The 9,982-nt window shown below is 34.0% G+C and overlaps 1 protein-coding gene across 1 annotated transcript in view; it reads left to right on the top strand.

The window, feature by feature from the left end:
• LOC105549745 (60S ribosomal protein L7a-like) overlaps positions 1 to 9,982 on the top strand; it is a 14,446-nt gene that overhangs the window by 4,147 nt on the left and 317 nt on the right. The gene's annotated exons all lie outside the window — the stretch shown is intronic.

Here is a 9,982-nt window from a genome sequence, read left to right as displayed (position 1 = left end):
TTGGTATGAGAATGAAAATGTTGTTTTTAAACTAGGACTTCACATTGTATTAATATTTTAACAGTACTAAAATTAAATAAAATAATCTCTGTTAGACAAAGGTGACCCAAGAAACAGATGAAAAAAATTAAAACTTGTATGTATGGATAATTAGTCCATATTAGTTTCAGTATTCTAAAAGAAAGAAAAGCTCTTTTCTTAAAAATTATTTTCTGGGCCTGGCACAGTGGCTCACACCTGTAATCCCAGCACTTTGGGAGGCTGAGGCAGGTGGATCGCTTGAGTCTAGGAGTTTGAAACCAGTCTGGGCAACAGGGCAAAACCCTGTGTCCATAAACAAACAAAAATATACAAAAATTAGCCAGACATGGTGGCATGTGCCTGTAGTCCAAGCTACTTGGGAGGCTGAGATGGGAGGATCATCTGAGCCAGGGAGGCAGAGGTTGCAGTGAGCCTAAATCTCACCATTGCATTCCGGCTTGCATGACAGAGCGAGACCCTGTCTCAAAAAAATAATTTTCTGCAATGTTAAAGGTAATTATCCAGACATTGTGAGGTGACAAAGTATAGAGTATAAAAATCAGATGCTAGAGTTAGAAAAATTTAACTATTAATCCCACATCGGCTGCATACATATTGGGTATATTACTTAATTTTTGTAAACTCCAGTTTTCTCAACTGAAAAATGGAGATAGTTAACTGTAAGTAGTTAATTAAATAAAAGAGATAATATAAGTGACACCCTTAGCAAACACTGTGTATTGCTGATGGTAAGCAATCAATAGTTGTTATTATTACAATTATATTTCTCTTATTTTTTCATACAGTAGTAAGCTCAATAAAATTAAGTATATAATTTACTTCATACATCTATGTCCCTTGCAGAATTAACTTGTAACTGATGGAAGTAGAGCCAGAAAGGAGGCTTCAGGAAAAATACAAAATTTTCATCTCCACTTCTACATTGATCTGAATGAGTATGTATTAGTTTTTAATGACCATTAGAAAAAGATAAAATATGTACTCATACGTTTCCTAAGGAATCTTATAATAAATGAAATAATCAGCTTTTGCCCTAATATTATATTTAAGTTATTTAGGGGGTTGGGGGTGAGGAGGAGGGAACAAAATGCCTATGATTTCCTTAATTGAATATCTTAGTTTTAAAAATATCTATATATCCTGAGTGCACATGTATTGAAGGCAAAATACTCTACACTTACTCCATAAATGCTTTGAATAACATAATAGTAATATCCAAAGTTTAAAAACTAGAAGGTAATTTCACCACAATATCGAGATATTTCTAAATACCATGTACAGATGGTGTCAGACTTATGATGGTTTGACTTACAATTTTCCACTTTACGATGGTACAAAGCGACAGGAATTCAATAGGCTCCTTGGCTTAAGATGAGGTATGTCCAGATAAACCCATCCTAAATTGAAAATATTTTAAGGCAAAAATGCACTTTCAATATAATATATTTTCAATTTAGGATGAGTTTACTGGAATGTCACCTCATGATTATTGAGGAACATCTGTAATTTGTAATTTGTAATTAAGTACTGACATCAGGTAATATAGGTAATTATATACATCTTCTCTAGATTCATATAATAACCATTTTTTTCTCTACATTTATATGACTTAACATATAAGGAGAAATGCTTACAAAATGCAGAACACTTTAATCCATAAATTATTTGGGGAAAGCCTTGGTAAGAAATTAGAAAACTTTTTAAGTGAGGGTTTGCCATGCGTTGTTCACTGCAGGTGATCTCTCTCAGCATGCATTCATCACAGTGGTTTACCTGTTTTTGTATTTACAGTGCTGTGTCATTTAAAAGATTTTTAAGCCTCAGAATGAGTTTGTGAGTTATATCATTAAATTTGTAAATTTCTCTTCTCAAACCAGATTGTATATTCCCAAAGTATAAAGTTTCTTTTCACCTAACTTTAAATGAACATCAGTAACTAATACTCATGACTGCTTGATTGGATTAAACTGAATTGCATGAAAGACTCCTAGAGTCTGATTTTAGCAGTCTTAGAGATTTTTATTCTAACTCTACTATTAATAAACTATGGGACACTGAACCAGTTGCAAATGCCCTAAATCTGTGATTTTTCAGCTGTAAATAAGGATTATAACATGCTCTGCCTTGCTGACTTCAAAGTTCTATTTAGTGCAATAATATAAGTGAAAGCATGTTGGTTGCCATAAATGCTTTGCTTCCTTTCTAATCACATGTTCTCCACCTTAGAAGCTTTCCGTTACCAGCAGATACTAAATTACAGAGCTCAGATTTTACAATGCCAAACTTTGGTGGCAAAATAAATAGTCCCTTTCTCACTACTTTTTTCAATAAAAACAAAATACACTATGCCTAAAAATACTAAGTCATATCCATTTATATAGGACCAGTTATCTAGTAAAATTCGGTAGAGAAAAAGGTTACCAAGGGCAAGATAATGGCTCTGTCCGCTTGTGTTTTGAGTATAATTTATAGATCTGGATAATTTTGTTGATTTTATTAATCTTTAAATTGCATTGTGCTTTATCAGGCCTGATCCCTGGCATGTAAACTGAATACACCTTACCCTGAATTGGATTTGTGTCTCGATTTAGCAGGTTGTGTGTGTGTGTGTGTGTGTGTGTGTGTGTGTGTGTTTAACATAAGAAACCTCATAAGCCAACTACAATTGTTACTGACATTTTTATCAAGCTGTTTCCGTCAAGGAGTTCTTAATCATTCTTACTATAATAACTAACATGTATTTGACACTTCTGTTAAACTCTCCACAATTATCCAATGTGAATGTACTGTTTCCTGATGGACCATGGCCAAGAGTATTAAGGAAGTAGCTTAATGGGGAGATAAGCTACTGATTCCGAAGGATGTCCATTTCTTAAAGGAGTATGCTTTTATTCTGTCTGTAATAATAGGGCCACTGAAAGTTTTTAAATAGAAGAGTCCATTTTCAAATTTTAATGCTTTTGCTAGTAGTAATACCCCTGAGTGTTGTGGCAGCTCAATACATCAAAATATTCTGCAATTTCATAATTGAGCTTATTTGGGTCCAGTGGTTTAATACAATAAAAAAAAACGAAGAAACAGCTAGCTTGCTTACATGAGTTTACGGATTGCTGTCAACCTATATTTAATCCAGATGAGGCAAGATATATGGAAGAAAGCTTATCAATATTAATCTCCCCTCCAAAATACTTCAGACTCCTCACACAAACATTCATGAACCTCTATTATTAGATTACTTTGACATAGCAACCATTTCCATCCTTTCCTTGTCCTACTATCTCAAAAGTACTATCTGACCTACCTTTGGTATTTTTACCTTCATCAGATTAGTGATAGTGTTCTTGTTTCTGAGGAGAAGTCTCAGGAAGCTCTCAATGATCTCTTTTTATGCAATTTTCTTCCTCTCTTTTATCAAAGGGGATCTTAAATTCAAGGTCATAAAGTTAGAAAGAGGAAAAGCAGAGGCTTAAAACTTGGTTACCTGTCTACTGCTTTCTTGCCAAAGGCATTGGTCCTACCATGATTTTTCCTGCCCTTTAGGATTTGCATCTCTCCTGCTTCTTATTTAGTGTTTTCAAATTTCTTTCTTCTTTTTTTTTTTTTTTAAGTTCCAGGATACACGTGCAGAACGTGCAGGTTTGTCACATGGGTATATGTGTATCATGGTGGTTTGCTGCACCTATTGACCCATCCCCTAAGTTCTCTCCCCTTGTCCCCCACACCCCAACAGGTGCTGGTGTGTGTTGTTCCTCTCCCTGTGTCCATCTGTGGTCATTGTTCAACTGCTACTTATGAGTGAGAACAAGCAGTGTTTGGTTTTCTGTTCCTGTGTTAGTTTGCTTAGGATGATGGCTTCTAGCTTTATCCATGTCCCTGCAAAGGACATAAGCTCATTCCTTTTTATGGCCACATAGTATTCCATTGGTGTATATGCACCACATTTTCTTTATCCAGTCTATCATTGATGGGCAATGATTTGGGTTGATTCCATGTCTTTGCTATTGTGAATAGTGCTGCAGTGAACATATGTGTGCATGTGTCTCTATAATAGAATGATTTATATTCCTTTGGGTATATATCCAATAATGAGATTACTGGGTGAAATGGTATTTCTGGTTCTAAATCTTCGAGGAATCACCACAGGAAGACCCTGAAATGGCTGATCACTGAAGGCTATGTACTGACCACACACCTCAGAGTTGGGGTAACAAGTCAAATTCTTCATTGAAGTGAGACTGGTACTTCACAGTGTCCATCATAGAGGTAAAAGATAAAGTCACTGAAGTTAGAGATTGTCCTTGGAATCACGACGTAAGAAGTTGAATCCATTGTTTGTCAATTGCCAAGATAAATTCAGAAAGAAAAAGTGAAGACAACATTTGGGAGGATATGTTTAAAGGCATGAAACAATCATAAGCATCAAGGACAGAAATAGAAATATGTCTTAGAAAAAAAGAGGACTTTTTTTCTGAAAAATAAGATGATTTGAAGATTGTATGGAACTGTATTTATGTTTTAAAAAAAGACAGCAGTAGAGTAAAATGAGGATCAGAGACTAAACGGGGATCTATAAAACCAAGGTCATAAAGTTAGTAAGAGGCTTAAAACTTAGTTGCCTGTCTACTGTTTTCTCGCCAAAACGTTGTTTCTATTGTGATTTTTCCCGCCCTTTATAACTTGCATCTCTCCTGGTTCCTATTTGATCTTTCAAATTTCATTAATAAATGTTGCAACTTCAGTAATATTTTTGTTCATTTACAAACATCTTATTCCAGTCTCCATCCCTCTAACCAGTACTTCTGCATGATTCTGCAAAATCATCTCATTCATCTAGTTCCACATTCACAACTTCAGTTTGAACATCAGCTTCAAAACTTTGTCTTGTTTCACTCATGCCTGTGTCCATCCTCTTTCCTAAAATATGATATGATATGGTTGAGGCTCTTCTACTTCTGTCTCCTGGGAAGGAAGAGAGAAAATAAATATTTATCAATCATCTACTTTGTACCTGGTAGAGTAGTAGAGTTTCTACAATAGTTATGTCTTGCTTTTTTATCATAACTCATAACAATGATAAAAATTGTGCTTTATACCCTATTTTACAGATAAGAAATCTAAGATACAAAAATACTAAATAAATTTGACCTATACTGCAAACTTCCCACTGATAGGAAGTTACATCTCAGATTAAAATGATACATTACATGACTATTTCTGTCATACCATATTGGATCTCATATCCTGTTGGTGAAATTATAAACTGGTATTTCTTTGCTATCATTCCAATTAGGCTTTCATTTCTATAACTTCAGTGAAAGTATTCCTGTCAAGGTCATCAGTGACTTGTATATTGCTAAACCGTGGTGGTACATTCTCAGATCTCATTTAATGTGACCTGTCAGCAGCATTTGACAAACTTAATCACTATATATACCTTAATATACTCTGTCATCAGTTCTCTGGACACCCCACTCTTCCTTTCTACATACCTCTCTATTCACTCTCTTTTTCACTAGTCTCTCCTCTACTCCTTGATCTTTTAATCTTTAAATGCCCAAATTCCTTGATTCTATTTTCTTCTCTACCTACATTCACTTCCTTTTGGCCTTATTCTGGATACTCCAACTTCTCTCAGATTTGTATTTGCAGCCAGGACATCTATTTCAAACTCCAGATGTGGGTATAAAATTGTGTACTTGACATCTTTACTTAAATTCTAAATAGATATTTTAAAACTTGAATAATCAAACACATCCAAAACTGTGCTCTTGATTTTCTTCAACTGACTTTTCATCCTACAGTTCTCATTTCAGGTGATGGCAACTCAAACTTCTAGTTGCTCAGGCCAAAAATATTGGAGATACCTTTGATTTTTTGAAAATCTGGATATACCACATACATTCTATTAGGAAATTTTTTTCTGTCTACCTTTCAGATGTTCCAGAAATCCAATCATTTTATACAAAGTCCAGCATGAAACCTTAGGCCAAGTCACAGTTAACTCTTACCTGAATTATTGCAAGAGTCTTCTTTCTGGACTCCCTGCTTCTTTCCTTGACCCTTCGTGGTATATTCTCAACATAATATCAGGGGTGGTCTTTTAAAAACATTAGTTAGATCATGTCTCCTATCTGCTGAAAACCCCATTTTATTCCCAGTGAGAACCCCAAATCCTAGATGACCTACAAGTTCCCATATGATCAGTGCCACCACAGACCACTATTTTTCTGATTTAATTCCTACATAACCACTCCTTCAGCTACAATGGCATTCTTTGCAGAATATATTTTGCTTTGACTGCTCCTTCTACTTGAAAAGTCCTTCTACTAGAAATCTGCATGTCCAACGTCCTTACCTCCTTCAAGTATTGCTCAAATAAGTTTTCAATGAAATTGTAAAATGCAACCTGCCTCTGTTCAACAGTCCTCCTGATCCTTTTAAACTTATTAGTACTTTTCCTTTCTCCCATAGTGCTTATCACCTTCTAATATACTATGCAATTTACTAATGTGATTGTGCTCTTCACCTAAAATGCAAACTCCTTGAAGACAGTACTCTGTTTTCATTCTTCAATGTATTCCAAAAATCTAAAACAATATCTGGCACAATATCTTTCCAATATTTTCTGAATGAAAAAATTCTTTCACACACCATTTTGGTATTGTATTCTGACATTGAAAACTCACATGCTCACCAGTAATTAGACTTCAAGGCATATATACTCAAGAGAAATATTAGCACATAAGGGGACATACACAATCCAAAACATCAAAGAATTCTTACAACTTGATAGCAAATAATCAAATAAAAAATTGTCAAAGGGCTTGAATAGATATTTCTTCAGAGAAAACATAAAAATGACCAACAGATGCTCGATATCATGCAAAGATGGTCAACATCACTAATCATCAGAGAAATGCAAATTCAAACCGCAATGAGATATCACCTGTTAGGGTGACTGTTATCTAAAAACAAAAGATAAAAAATGTTAGCAAGAATGTCGAGAAATTGAAACCCATGTACAATGTTAGTGGGAATGTAAAATGGTGCAGCTGCTGTGGAAAACATTATGGAGGTTCTTCAAAAAATTAAAAATAGGACTATCATATGAGCCAGCAATCTCACAATACTTTTTATATCACTTTCAAATAAACTGGGTTTATTCTCAGAGAATATCATAAAAATAACACCAGATTCTCTGGTCTGAAATAATTTACAAAAAGTAGAAACATGAGTAATCAACTACATGGATGAGTTGAAATGAAAATAGCTAGCAATATGGTTGAATAACACTTAGAATCAACTTATTTGAAATATGGTCAAATTTCATTTGGAATATTTTGGACACTAAGAACCCTCATTTGGCTTTCCAAATGGAAATGTTCCGTTTCCTGCTTTTAAAATATTTATGTGAGTTTGAAAATTCAGCAGTATCTTGGATACTGGGTTTTGTTTTACCTCATAGACATAATAAAAATGTGATTAAGATGGTGATAATTTCCTGTTTTAGCTATGACACTTTCTGACAATAAGAATTTTCATAAAAATATTATCACGAATGTGAGCACCAGAACACCATGAAAAATAAAATTAGAATAAAAAAGTTGGCATAGTCTAGGAAAGAGACTAGAGTTTATCTTTGTTAATAGTAATATTTTTCTTACTGGAAGAGCCTTATGAAATATACATCTGCTATTCAAAACAGTCCCATGAGAATAGTAGAAATTTTGCATTTACAAACATGCTTATGAATACATGAGTAATATTGTGTTGTAAATTTTATAGCAGCAATTATAATTATTTTGTAATCAAAGGGTGGATGATAAATGTGGAAAGTAAAATTTTTGGATATGAAATATTTATTATTTCCATAATGGGATCGAAAGTTTATTCTACGACCTCCTGGTTCTTCACCTTGTAAAAGGACTAGATAAAATGAAGAAGAGAAAACAATTGTTTCTACTAGTGACAATATAAATGCCATCAATATATACTTAGTGAAATTTCTAATAAGGATGTGGTATGATTTTATTAAGTATGTCTTTTTTTTTTTTTTTTTTTTTTTTTGAGGTGGAATTTTGCTCTCATCTCCCAGGCTGAAGTGCAGTGGCGTGATCTCAGCTCACTGCAACTTCCACCTCCCGGGTTCAAGCAGTTCTCCTGCCTCAGCCTCCAGAGTAGCTGTGATTACAGGCATCTGCCACTATGCAAACCTAATTTTATATTTTTAGTGGAGACGGAGTTTCACCATGTTGGCCAGGCTGGTCTTGAATTCCTGACCTCAAGTGATCTATCTGCCCTGGACTCTCAAAGTGCTGGGATTACAGGTATGAGCCACTGCATCTGGCCAAATATGTACATTTTTATGTAAAAATTTCCCTCTTGATTTTAGACCACTAGTTAAATAAACAAGATTTCATTTTAAAAATAAATTTAACTCTTACATTTCACACATGTCAATACCAAAAATAAAATATACATTTGTTCATTGTACTTTACTAGAAATGTTTGCCACAGTTGGCCTTAATCTTCATTATAATGTAATTAATTTAGATGACAGACGTAAGCAAGTCAGCATTAAAATCATTTATTGTGTTTCTAAAGTATTGTCCTGTGTTTAAGCTAAATATATCAAACTCAAGTTCTTATAATATGCTATGAGTTCTTATTTTATCAGCTCGAAACCCTCTATAGCTTATTACCGAGCATCATCTACCTGATTATTGATAAACAAACTACTGATTCTTTCTTATATTGAACACAATTCCATTTTGGAGCAATAAGAAAACTGCAGTCCAATTGAAAAGACAGAAGAAAACCTAATCATAGTGGGTTAACTGATTTGCATGCTCTGAGATGTTACCAACTGCTGCTCTTAATAATAAATAAAGTCATCACATTTAGCAATCTGGAAAATAAACTGAAATAATTATGTTTTCAGTTCTGATTTAACTGAAAAACAGTTAATGGGAGAGGGCTCAAAATTCTCTCAGTTGAAACAAGCTATAATTCACTGACAACCAGGTCAAGTGTGTATTTTTCACAGTGGCCTAATTTATTATATGTATACCCACTGAAGTGAAGAAGACCTCAGAGGGCTTTAAGGCAGAGGCCCAAGAATAAAACTGAAAAGGTTCTGTATTCAAACCAACCAGATATCATTTAAAGGCACTGTTTTGAGATTGCTATTGAATTCCAGCCTTATTTTACATTAATAACCAGCATTTATTCAACACATAATCTCTAACTTGTTTTCCTACTACATTAAATGTCACATTTAATCCCCAAAATATAACTGAGAGAAGGTGGATTTCTTATCCCTATTTTAAACATAGGGAAACTGAAAGGTATTTACCTGCTTAAGGCCACACAGTAAGTGACAGATTTTGGATTTCTAGTCTTTCTAATTCAAAATCTTAGTTGTTTTTTTTTTAAATCCCTGTGATACTGATACTTCCTATGGGCTTATTACTAAATTCACTATTTATACAGCGGAACTAATATTCACATTACGTATTTGGTTTAAGAAATATTTTCAAGAGAAACAAAGTAATTTTCTGTGTCTTCGTAGAGCATATAAACCACAGTCCAGGACCATGAATATTTAAGGTCTCAATAGCCCACATAACATCACTAAAAGTACCTAATGGATAAGCTACATTTATTTTATCTGATCTCATAAGTTAGTAGTTGGATATAAAATTATACTAACTCAGGGCCACAATGCACAATTGTGGTATTGTGTGTACGCAATGCTAGTGGGTACTATTCATGTTGCATACTATGTAACTGAGATGATGTGCTATTACATAAGTATCTAACTTCTGTATACATTCTTCCAGAAATTGGTAGAGTTTAGATTTTAAAGAGTTATAATTTATTTATATTTATTTATTTTCATTTTTTCGGGGGGAAGACAGAGTCTCACTGTCTCGCCCAA

This window comes from Mandrillus leucophaeus, unplaced genomic scaffold, assembly GCF_000951045.1.
Source record: "Mandrillus leucophaeus isolate KB7577 unplaced genomic scaffold, Mleu.le_1.0 Scaffold455, whole genome shotgun sequence".
Taxonomy (NCBI): domain Eukaryota; kingdom Metazoa; phylum Chordata; class Mammalia; order Primates; family Cercopithecidae; genus Mandrillus; species Mandrillus leucophaeus.
The sequence above is the reverse complement of the archived record's forward strand: the minus strand, read 5'-3'. Positions and strand labels throughout refer to the sequence as shown.